General features: G+C 36.8%; 1 protein-coding gene across 1 annotated transcript in view; it reads right to left on the reverse strand.

Moving 5' to 3' along the window:
- The window catches only part of RASGRF2 (Ras protein specific guanine nucleotide releasing factor 2), a 155,208-nt gene that overhangs the window by 90,037 nt on the left and 51,847 nt on the right, over window positions 1-13,324 (reverse strand). The window lies entirely within an intron of this gene.

The following is a 13,324-nucleotide window of genomic DNA, read 5'->3' on the forward strand; positions in this document are numbered from 1 at the left end:
CATTATATACATATATTCATATAAACAAGGAGGGAGGTATGCAGCCAGTTTAAAAACAGGTTACCAATATATATAAAAACAAACCTTAGCACTCTTGGTGCAAATTATTGCTTACCCGAGCTTTTGACTTTGAAGTTGCAAAGGTATTCTTATGTAACATGTCAGTGCAGGTCTGCAAACCATTGTAACAAAAAAGCATGTTACTGTATTTTTGGATGCTATGGAAATGCAATGTGTACTAACCCTTATTATATAGATGAACGAAAGAATACAAGACCGTTTTAAGTTCCGATACCCCTTGCCTCTACATTTACGCAGTTCCACTGGTTTACCCACGACTTGTAGGTATGGTTGACTTTCTCCATTTTCTAACATGATGAAGTATCTGAAAGGTCAATCATGTGGAGGCAAGGAAGAATTCCCAAGCTGTTTATTAGCTCCATCCACAGTTACTTGAAGAAGAGTGCTCATGCGCCGGCGTCTATGAACGTAGCACTGTAGACCGATCGGCACAGTTACTTGGAGAGTTGTGGGGTAGTGAATGGATGGGAAGTTTATGTGATAGTTAAATAAACCTTATTTTAGTAAAGTAGAAATATCCTCTAAATACTTTCTAATCAATGACAAGTCCATCCCTCACTTGTTCTTATTGTGAAGAGATTTGATCATCAATAGAAAACTTGTGGTATCAGAAATACGGAGGCCTTTATTGCTGACCTTTTTTAAAAATGATGGTTGTCATGCTGATCAACTGGCTTATATACTTTATTTTACACTGAACAAGTAGCTAACAAAGCATTCTGACTTTTGCATTAAAGAACAAAATACAGTTGTAATATGCAGTTGGATATTGTTTTAAAAAGATGAGCTGCTAAAAGCACTAGATATAACCAATTATCCCCTTTTGACCTCCTTTCCATGCTATATTTTGATGAGTTAGAAAAGGAGATTTGCCACACACAAGAGCTAAAATTATTTTTTTTTATACCAGAGACATTGTAACATCATATACAGCAGTGGGTATAGCTTATCTGAAATTACAATGAAATTGGCTGTAGAAAAACACAGTCAAAGAACAAAAAAGGGTACCTAGTTGGTCATTTAAAAACTATTAGCATGCCTTCACACAAAATATAATACAAACAAACAAAAGTAGAAAAATCTTAAACCTAAAATTAAATTCAGGGATTTATACTGTGGTATGGAAAATGGAGCCCAAAAAGCTCATTGATTGGTCACCCCTGCAGTAGGATGGAGAAGTCAAACATACTTTACCCCGTTCTACTAAAGGTGAGTCTAGCTTAAAAGCTCTTTGGGCAGCTTTTTTATACTGCAGCACACATTGTGAACCCTCATTCTTTACACAGGAAGGAAACTTGAACGGCATGTATGCTTCTCTATTTATAACACTAAATTCAAGTTTAGGATGTTTTAGGTGGTTCCTTAGGCATTACAGAGGTACAAATGATCTCTAATTTATTATCTGTTATTTATGTCTTCAGGGAACCTCTGCTATAGTTCCTATATTCACAACTTACAGTACTTTAGTGTGGTGGTCAGTGGGAAGAATGCCTCTTACATTGCTGTCCAGTGGGAAAAATGTCAACCTTACAGATAGCCAAAAAGATCATTGGTATCTGTTGAACTGACCCGGGAGTCATAAACTGCTTATTGTTCAGAGAACTCCTAGCAACCTCTGGAGGAACCCTGGTTGAGAAAAACTGGTCTAAGGTAACCTATGTTTCATGTATGTTTTCCAGATTTGTAAACAATGGATATTTATATTTTTGTATAAAAGCATGTTGATAGAATCATATTGACTATACTTAGCCTATAAGTTTGAATGTAGCAACTTGTATCCTCCTATATCCCCTTCAGTGCTGTTGCAGCAAAATTGAAAGTGAAGGATGGGAGGATATTCTATTTCAATAAGCAACCGGCGCATCACCATTCTTTCTATCCCTAAAAATCATCAGCCAATGGAAATGTTCCCTAACAAGGCTCAATGGATGTTAAGTATTAGAGCAGAGAATTTTTTTTTAGGCTGATGTGCTTGCTGCCTGATAAGAAGTGCTATACACTGCAGGTAGAGGAAGAGACTTGTATGCGCGTCACAAAAATGAAAAAGAAGTAAAAGGACAGCAGAAATAAAAATATCTCTTCTGTATGTTTTACTTATTTTTTTAAGTTTAATTCTTTAAAAGCCCCATGCTTGTTTTGATTTTACTTGTATTAAGTGGTGTTGGTGCTGAGAATATACAGTAGGTCTTCCATTTGTATTGTAGATAAAAAGTGTTCCTAATGGAGTACATCCTTAACATTTACAGCTTTGCCTTTTTTGTTTTAAACATCTGGATTACTTCCAGTTCAGTACTTCCAATATATGCGGAGGGCAAATGATAGCTTGCGTATGGGCTGGCAAAATAAAATGTGCCTGCTAGCAAGTGTATAAAGAATGACAAGTTTTATTGCACTGAATTAGATGTTGTTCACTTTGTGGGTGAGAAAAAATAATGAATCACTTGTTTCAAAATATCCCAACAGGGACTCTAAAGTAGCTGCTGGTAAATATTTATGACTTTTATATCCCAGCTTTATTCACAAAAAATCACTACTATGTGTTAAGTCAACAATAACTCCTAGATTAATTGTGTAAACTTGACTGCCTGACTTTCTTAGAGCAGTCTTGCTGAGATTATTGCATTCTTTAACTGCCGTTTTCACAGAATGTTTGGGGTTCATTTACATCTTTCCTAAAAAAAAAAAATAGAACAAAATATACCACGATGAATGAGGAAAATAGCTACGTACAACCTTTTAAGGAATAGAATAAATATATTTTGGTTAAAAATAACTATATAATACATTAAATATTAAACGTTTTAGCAGTAAAAAAACGCAAATTCACACCTGAGGATCTATAAGGACCAAACCCACATGAGAATGAAGCCTTGTACAAGGTCGTAATTACAAAGTGAGCAAAGGATGAGACAACAGGATGCAGCTTAACTAGTCTTTTACGTCTACCTGCACAGATAGGATATCAGCTATTCAGTTTTAGTAATGTTTTTTGCCCTGGAGGCCCATAGGAAGTGAGAGCAGACTTCTGCAAAATAAGGAAGAAGCTGATTGGTAAATTGACTATACAATAAACAAATCAATTTGCTAAACTTCTCCAAGACATATAGATCAGTGATTTATGATTCAGGAAAATAGGGACATGCAGACAAAAGCAACCCTCATACAAATATGTGTACTGTAATTTTCAACCTCCCCTCACCTTCTGACCTACAACTGAAGTGGAGATAAAGCATTCTGACCCTTACTTGACACCTACTTGTAACATGCTTGTTCCATCTCTGTGACCAAAAAATATTGAAGCCAAAGAGCGCTGCATAATATGTTGGCACTATACAAATCCTGTTTATTAATAATAAAATGAATAAAAAAAAAGCTAAAAAACAGTATCTTAAAAGAGAAGGCTGGCAATGGCAGCCCTCATACATGACAGAGTCACTTTAGACTTAACATACATATTTTGCTTGTCCATTATGCCTTAAAATGTCTTACATAAACAAACTATGGGAAAAGTTGTTTTTGGTTGCTGTGTACTTCCTGTCACCAGCATATCCCCTATTGAGTAACAACAAAGAAGTGTTTCTCAACCAGGGTCCTGTGGAACCCAAACTGTCATATCAGGCGAGAATCATCTGACCTGTGTACATAGCCTAAGACTCATTCCTCCAACTGACCATCACACTAATGTACTAATGAGCTGTGGATATATTAATTACAGCAGGGGTTTTCTTAGACCTGAAAGTTATTTTAAAGTGTTCTCGGATGTTTAAAAGCTTGAGAGAGGCTGATGATAAATATAAAAGTATATATTGCATAAACATAGGGTAACTATGACTTTATATTGCATTACAGATGGGTTTGCTTTTAAACAACAATTAAACCCTCACTATCCATTACAGCCCAACTCTGGAGACCATAATTTCCATAGTTAGGAGTGATCAGTATGTGTCTGTGATTTGTAGTAATGTAATGCCAGCGCTCTTTTCACATCTTACAAACAGGTCCATTTTACAAAGTAAAAAAGCTCCTACCATTCTTTCAAACCCCAATAATTATAAGTTCTGTAGGATATACAATTAACAGAAATGGCGTAATGTTTTCACCTGCATCTAAGCTTATCAATTCACAAAATGCATTCTGTGATAGTGATGTGTGTTCTATAAATGGTCAAGTGTCAACCTCTTAAACTGAAAATTTTAGTATTCAGAGTTGAGCTTTAAGACCTTTAATCTGTACATAATGTATATAATTTGCCATATTAATGTTGATTTAATACATAAATAACAAAACAAATCCCTGTAATGTTAAAAAATATAGCTGGGCTATGGCCATTGCATCTTTACTTTAAAAATGAAAACTGTCAATTGACTTTAGCCATCCAAATGGTTACCATGAGCAATGCAAAAATTCCATGGTTCTATGTTCATTATTCCATCCCAGCTTTAACATTGTTTTTATTTTTACAAACACTGCACATCCAGATGTTCTTTTATCTTATGCATTGTTTTCAGAACTAACAAACAAAAATGATAATATGAATTACAGTATATTATTTTATGGTTTTGTACTGGATTTTAAGTGTTGATCAGCTCAGAATGGAATGAGATAAAGCATTTGGCTCATGGTACAGAATTGAAATATTCATGCAGAGAAGGCAGCTGATTAGAAGATAAAAAGTCATTAAATACATTATGGTTGTTGTCTGTTTTATAATATCTCTCTGAACTATCATTACTGAGTAGCATAAATTGCAAAGGAATGTTTCATGTACCGTTGTAGACAATGACAAGGACATCAGAGATGTTATGGCCACGGCAATTTGACCAATATGCCCCCTTCAAGTCTATTAACAAAAATTACCAACACATGATCGAAAAATGGAGTTTAAATAGCCATGGAAACCTTTATGAACGAAACATGTGCCAAACTATCAGATAGGCCCTCCAAGGCCCAACTAACCGCAGAAATAGCCATGAACAACCACTAATAAACTGCCAACAAACCATACAAGCAACTCCAAACTTCGGTTAACTCTGTTGAGTTAATGGGTTATCGTAACCTCTCCAGCTGCTATGACTTCTAATAAAAAACAAAGTGAAACAAAAGGAAAAGGACCTGAATCTTTTATAGTTAAAGGTGGAGCGAGGGAATTCACATGACACCTACTATCCTCTGTGTGAGGACTCCTTGCCCATCCAGAACCTCTCTTGAAGCCCCTCCTATTGCCTCACCACTCCACCAACTGCTGTAAGTACTCTTTCTTTTTATTACTTTTTATCAGTGTTGATTCTTCCATAGAAGCAACATTTTCATCAAACTATAAAACATATGGTGTTATGATATGATGGTATATTTTTACAGTTTCACCTGTTACTCCTGAAGTCCTCATTTTTGGGTCATGGGATCAGTACCTTAGTAATGGTTGTGTGGTCTCTGCCACAGGCGGACCAACAAGCGGAAGACATAGGACTGATGGTAGATGGACAGAGACATAAAGGCATTGAGATAGACAAAATGAAAGTGCAGTCAGTGATGTAATATACATCACTACTACATACAAAAATTGGGGGACATGCTAAAACTAAGGGGATATGGTCATTTTCATCTCCATGTTATTATCTGTCCTTTGTAACATATGGTGGTTGGGCCAAGCAATCAGTTTTGCAAGGGGTTAGCTTATGGCTTTGTCCACTACCAACTATAATACTAGCCATTCAATAACTTAAGGCTATGTTTAGACTCATGGTGAGGTTGCGGTGTGGTTGGCACTTCCTTGTGCCCCTTAACTAATTCCTCTGGTGAGTGGTGTCTCACCTAGGGCCAACCACAAGGAAATGGAGCAGCAAAGAGCAGTCCAGTACCATACACTTCCAGCTGCTGTAAAATTTTCAGTCACTGTTATTTAAAGAACCAGGGTAATAAAGGGAGTGGCAAGATACCAACCACCACATGGGAATGGCTATTTCCATCAAATGTCTGAAAACAGCCTAAACGTTCAGTTGGGAGCTGACATTAGAACACTGGCAGCGGTGACAGTCACCACTTGAGGCAAGGTAGCATACAGTATGCATTGAATGAATGCAAATGAAAACACTGCATGAAACAACACTGGTATGTTTAATAAGGATTTAGGTGGGTATAGTTCTGTTTTATTGTAGAACTATGTAAGCCTGAAAGATACCAGGCTCATGTAGCTCGATCCAATGACCAAGCTTTAGTTAGAGCACTTCAATCCAGAACGTGGATGCTGAGACTGGAGATTGTCTGAATAAACTTGGTAATCTTTTTCCATGGAAAATAACAACAATTCAAGGATTGCAAGGTCAGGGGCTAGAGTGTCGTTAAAATCTGTTTAGTTGCAATACAATACTCCATTTTGTGCTAACACGCAAAAGTGTGAGCAAACATTTTTCTTGGAAAAGAATTTACCAGTTAAGTGAATAATATAATTCTGGTTTTTGTTCTCACAACAGGATAATTGTTTGAAGAAAAAAATGGGAACTGCTTGTTTGAAGCAGACCATGAAGATGCCAAGGCAAGCTTGTGGTCAGTAAGCCAGTAAGCATATCACATAACATTTCCATAACCAATGACTATTGGAATCCATCCAACGGGTCTGGACCTTCAGAAGGTCAGTGAAGATCAATAAGAAGCTCAACCATTTCCTTGGCAGTCTTCAGTGACCACAATATCAAAGGATTATTTGGTTTAAAATTATTTTTATTCTTGCTGTCCATCCACTCATTTTAGTGAGGATAAAAATTCAAACCCTGCAATGGGAAAAATAGGAACCTGGTCAAGGGATTGATAGCTAGATAGTAATATTAAAGGTCCCAAAACCTGGTGGTTTAAGTACTACACTTTATTTTGAAGAGGAGCTGAACCGAAACGTTATAATAAATGTGAGCAGGCAGGTCCTGTATTGCAGAAAGAATCACCAATGTCTCTTAAGCAATAACATAAACTTACCTACCTGTTTGTAATTTTCTCCTTGAATGCGTAGTGTTCAACCCTAGAATACCTGGCTGCAGGGAATAAATGAACTCTTATGTGTATGCCGATTAAGATGGCCAAAGATACCCAACCCAGCAGTGAACCAAATTAAGTTGCCAGTGCTGGTGAAGGAAAGAAGAGAGGTGAATTTACTTGGGAGATATCCCTACATAGCCTTTCTATTCTGAAATAATGAACCTGCCTACAGGAATGAATTGTTATTGGTAAAAGAAATCCAGGGAGGTCAGCAAGGCAGCAAAGTACTATCAATAGCATATATATATATATATATATATATATATATATAAAGAAGACGTTCCTCTCTTTAGTGGTAACTGGTACTGAAAGGTTGGGAAAACCAGATAGCAATAAAAATGTAACTGACTAAAAATGTATATAGAAACGTCAAGTTTGGAGGCCATGTTTGGTATATGTGGTTATATATGGTTGACAGGTCCTCTTAATGACCAGTGGCTCTTGGGTTCAATGGTCAAGTTTTAATCCTCCTCTTTCATCCTAGTTTCTTAAAAGCATCACCATAATACAGGAGAAAACTTTAAAAAAAGCATTTTCCATGCTTCCATGATCTGTAAATACCATGCTTTAATATTATTTAGAATGAACATAAAATATGTAGTTATATTTTATTTATTTCCCCAGTATCAGAGGATATTTTTATGTTACTCTGCATATGGATATATGCTCTAACAGATGGATTGTTATGAATTTCATATTATGTTTGACACACATTAACAACTAAAGCTTGTTATGAAATAATACCAAACTTTTTTTTCTTTCACATGATAAAACCTGTATCCCTAGGCTCTATACACATGAGTGGCAGATCCCTGTTATGCTTCATCACTTGCTTTTTCACCTGGAAATTGAAGCATGATGTTACATGTCCCCCAGTCGTCTTTTTATTCTAAATTCTATTTATTTATTTTATTCAGAAATATGCCAAATTAATCTTCCCTGCTTAGAACAAAACTAGCCCAAAAATGCTATCATCTAATGTCCCTACCACAGCCACGCAACCACAATAAATGCAGCTTTGTAAACCCAAACAGACATAGGGCAATCTGTATACCTACCACTTATAGGTAACAAATCCAAAACTCTACTCTTCTATTGTACAGGACTCCAGGGGTGGGTCCAGGATTCAATGACAACCAGACAGGTATATCCAAGCGGGATCAGGGTATGGGTCTCAGATTTTATGTAGGTGGAGGATCTGTAGGCAGAAGTACAGGGCATCTCCAGTGTTTGGGAAAATACCTTTATGGATAGGATATCTCTATCTATCTGTAAGAATGGGGTGCTCTTCTGGACCAACCGGATTGTGCGCCCATTGCTACTCTCCAAACAATTCAACTAAAACTGAAGTAAGTAAGTAAATTATTTTATGATTTTCCTTGATCTCCTGTTGAAGTTAAGCTGCTTTATTTCATACAGGGCCAATAAATGAACTGGTACTGAACATCTGGAGTGTCCAGCGTATTTTGGCAGTGGTCCCCTGACATCACAGTATGTGGACTGTATTGCATTTACATTTACTGATTTCCTATGTTACCAGTTTACCAAAGAGTCAGTGCCAACCTACTGTCCTCTGTACTTCAGTACATGTGCTTTAAACTTTTAACTTTGCTTTTAACTTTTTTGGAGGACTTCTCTAAAACTACCCCCCAGTGCAAGTACACTGGTAGCATAGTAACTAGTAACATAGGTTGGTGTATGGTAATAGTTTAAATTCAGATGGAGCCTGGTAGGTTAAATCAGCCCCCAACTCTTTCTAGGTAAGCTGAAATACTGCAACAGTAGTATTCCCCAGTCATTACTAATGAGTTGTATGTTCTAACATCTAAATAAAGCTAACATGGTGACTACAGTTAGTATAGTGAATAGAAACTGTAGCTTTGGTGCTCAACCTGCAGTCCAGGGGCATCAGGAACTCATTTGCCCTTTCTGATTGACCCTCAAAGCCCTCTGCAGATAGTGGTATGTTTTCTAGTAATGTTAGATGTTGGATTTTTCTGTCTTGTTTTTTACCTCTGATCTTTTGTAATGAATCTTAATAAGAGAAATTTCAAATGATGCATAAATAAATTTTAAAGGAGCCCTGGAAGAAGCACATATCTGGAACTATTGATTGCAAATGGGCAATAATAACTGTTTTTTCTAGCAATCCTATATAATGTGCCCAGTCCTTGACTCCTGAAAAAAGTCAGAAGATTCAATTAAAAGTTAAAGCATATTTGAAGTCCCTGACTATACAGGTAGTCCCTGGGTTGAGGATATCTGACATATGGACGTCACCTAGATACGAACAGGCATCCCTACTCACTCGTGTCCAGGACGGAGGCTCGATAATTGGTAGGGGGGAAGTTTGCATGAGTTGCAGAAGAAATCTTTTCCTAAACACAACTGAGGTTGTGGGTGATTTTAAGAGCTGAGCTGATCTGTAGCATCTTGTAACTCTTTAATGACCAAGACAAACTTTTCAGCTGTTTCTTTTTGCACATCAAAGCACAGCTTGCTCCAGAAGTTAATGAATGTCTAGGCTCCATAAAGATTTTTTTTTTTGGTTTGTTTGTGATAAGCTCACGGTGAGGATTTTATACAGTAACTGACACCATGATGCCTAATATTATGTTGAGACAAACATCTGTCCTAATTGCATTTATTAAAATAATGTACCTGTTCTGACTTACATACAAATTCAACTTAAGTACAAACCTACAGCCCCTATCTTGTATGTAACCCTGGGACTACCTGTAAGTTGTATAACTATGACAGCTCTGTAGCACTGCATATAAACATAATATATGGCTCTTTGATGATGTCAGGGGCCACCTTTGAGGCACTCCATATCAAGTAAGTGGACCATGAATGCTCCATGGGGTTGAATAAAGATTATGGTGATCACAAAAAGTGTCTGTGTGGCATAATCTAAATGTGTTTGAAATATAATCATGAAAATACTGAATACTGACCCTATATCCTTTACACTGCCTGCTGTATAAGCAATAAAAATCACCTGTTGCATTTTAGGCTTTCCCTTCAGACTCCATTGTTAACATACCCATGATAAAAGGATTGTTTGGCAAATTTCTATTTTGCTCGATAGTCTAAAACTTTCTAACATGCTGGAAGTTGTCTGCAACTGATGCTACAGCTGTTGAAAAATTAAACATTTGTCATTTAAGAATATATAAGGTTGAAAACTATGCACTCGGGATCCTAAAGCACAAGTTACACATATGAGATATAGGAAAACTATAACATTACAAAATTAGGAGTTATCATTGACAATACTCTGGGTTTCAGAACAGTTCTGTTCCATCTTTTTATTGCAATATACATTAAGTTGCTGGGAATACTGTTCTCAATGAGCAGTAAAGATACAGCTGTCCTGTTACTATGGAAACCATCAGCAGTCCCGCGTGCATTCTAAGACATCTACTGCGCTTTAATAGCTGGAGTAAACAGACTCCATGTAATAACACTGCTGAGCCCAGAACAATACATCTAATGCACATCTGTCTTTAAATGATCCTTTAGGGCAGATCCATCCCCCAGGCAGATACCCATTGTTCAATACACAGAACACCAACGCTCTATCTGGCAGGATAAACATACTTAAATGTAATGAGGTTGATTTACTAGAGGAATTTAGGTTGTTCACATAGCAGAGTGAATATTCCTCTTGCAATGAATATTTCACTTAGCTATTTACTTTACAAAGAAATCCCAAGTTTTTAAAAAACACGATTTTTGATTCCATGTACATTAATGGTTTAGGTCACCTCATTTATTAATCTATATTAATTATCTCTTGCAGGGGCATAATTCACTTTGCCATGTGAACGGCTTATACTCCTTCAGTAAATCAACTCCAATGTGTCCAAAATCTAATAGGAACCTGCAATAAAAATGTTAAAATGTTGGTTACATGGCTGACCTAACCATGCCCATGACCTAACTTTAGAGAATGACCTTCAACATATGTACATCCGTAAATAGAGTGAAGTCACAACTCCTAATCTGCAAGATTGTTCCAAAGAGAAAACAGTTAATGTCAGCAGACAATGGGGAAATGAGTGTTTTTTTGGAAAGGTTAGCTTACATGCCTCCTCACAACACCTGTTCATAGGAGGTCCTGTCACCCCAAACTATGTTGGCAACCAAACAAAAAAGTGACAACCTATATTACATGTACTTATTAGCACAGCTTAGCAATCATGAGTGGATCATTAATGCAGAACGTCCAGCAAAAATCACATTATGCCCTATTTTAACCTCACCTCCTCTACAAGAGAAAACAGGATGAATTCCCTAAATCTTACTCCATGTCATCAGGAGGATGAAAGAACCTGGAAGGCACAGCTGCTCCCGTTGGGGTAGTAAAAAAAAGAACTAACAGCACTTGTTCATGCATCGTGCAGTCGTTTGTTGTTGGAAAAGATTGTGAAAGATCCTTTCCAACGATTATTATTGCACATGCCTTGGGAAATATTTGAAGTGGAACTAAACTACCTAGGAACACTAGGCCCCAGGAACATTTGCCACATTTGCCGCATATAATTGCACATTATGTCACCTTTAGATTGTGAATGCCCACTCCAGTGTTGTTGCAGTGGCAATTCCCCTTGACACTAATGATTTCATCTTCATTGGTCTTTATCCAGGTTGACTGGCCTGCCAAGATGTTGAACTCCGGAGCATATGCATTGGGTTACTTTTTCAGTCACGCAATCAGATGTGTACACTAAAAAGTAAATAATCATACACTCAAGAAAAAAAAAATGCTGAAATGCAAGGAGAAAGATCCATGCAAAATAGTCACTTCTGCCACCAGTCAGCATTTTTTTTTAAAAAAACGGAAGATTATTTTGCTTTAAGTCATAAATGATATATTTGTAGATGCTTAGGATACATATCCTAAGCAACTACATTTGCTAATGGAGACAAGTTAATGCTGGACAATATTTATAGCGTACTCATATTTGTGTATTCAAATATGAGAAGAGAACATACAATTCCTTCCTGTCAACACCATTTTAAAACAAAGTATTGACGCTTCCTTTGAAGAATCAAATGGTGTGGTTAATCTGCTACAGAATGTTCGGCATCCTTTGTCCATTGTGGAGTTTTATTCAGATTGTAGATTCCCAAATTGATGCAAGCACTTACTGAGCAGCAAGGTTTATTAACCAATCAGATTAGAAACTTGAGAAAAAAGATAAGTATAATTGGCTGCTTGTGAATTGGTGCTCAAAGCTGAACTGCATATTCCAGATTCGGTTTTACAAATTCTTTGTAGAGATGCAGGAATATGTATTTCTCGGGAGTTTTTGAAGTCTATGATAATTTTGCATTTATCAACACCAAACCTCATTTGCTATTCAGATGCACAATCAATGTATTCAGGTCTGGTTGTAAATTAGAGGCATTTATTTATTCCACTAGATAGTTTGACATCACCTGCAAACACAGAAGTGGTACTTTTAATCCCAAACTCTATTGGCTCTACTTATCAAACAGGGAATCAGACATTCCCTCAAACATTTGGTGGGAATCAATTACTGCCATTAAACACATGGATATAAAAGATTTTCACAGGGGAATGTTTGAGGGAATGCTTGATTCCCTGTATTATAAATAAAGCCCTGTATCATTTCTAAATATAATTTAAGGGTCTCAGGAGTGAACACTGGGATACACCACTAACAGCCTTAGAATATTAAGCCTATATATCATTATTCTCTGAATATCATCTTTAAGACAAATTTCTCTCTATTTAGGCCTCTCTCACTTTACTTTTTACATAAGAAGAATTGTAAGCTGCAGCTCGTATTTTGAGAACCGCTAATTCTGATGGGCTTCATGCATCATCAAAACTTTCCTACTGATCAGCTCTGTCCTTCCTCTTTAGCTGTTTTTTTTTTGTCCCTTTTCCAGCTCCGCAGTCAGTGGTGGACATAGCCAGCAATGGGGTTCAGTATAGATCTAACTGCCCCCCCCCAAACTTAGAAACCCTGGGGTTGGCAGTGGAGACTTTGCACCTCCATATGTCTGCCCCTTCCTCTAGTATTTTATCAGCTAAAAGAAGATAAACCTACAGGTCTGTAGCTATCTGATAAAAACGTGAATCTGTTTTTTAAATTTAGACGCACCATTGTCCTTGTGTCAATCAGTTGGTACCAAATCAGTCTTTTTGAGATTCCCTATAAAATTAGAAAGATTTGCTTTA

This window comes from Pyxicephalus adspersus, chromosome 6 (genome assembly GCF_032062135.1).
Source record: "Pyxicephalus adspersus chromosome 6, UCB_Pads_2.0, whole genome shotgun sequence".
NCBI classification, from domain to species: domain Eukaryota; kingdom Metazoa; phylum Chordata; class Amphibia; order Anura; family Pyxicephalidae; genus Pyxicephalus; species Pyxicephalus adspersus.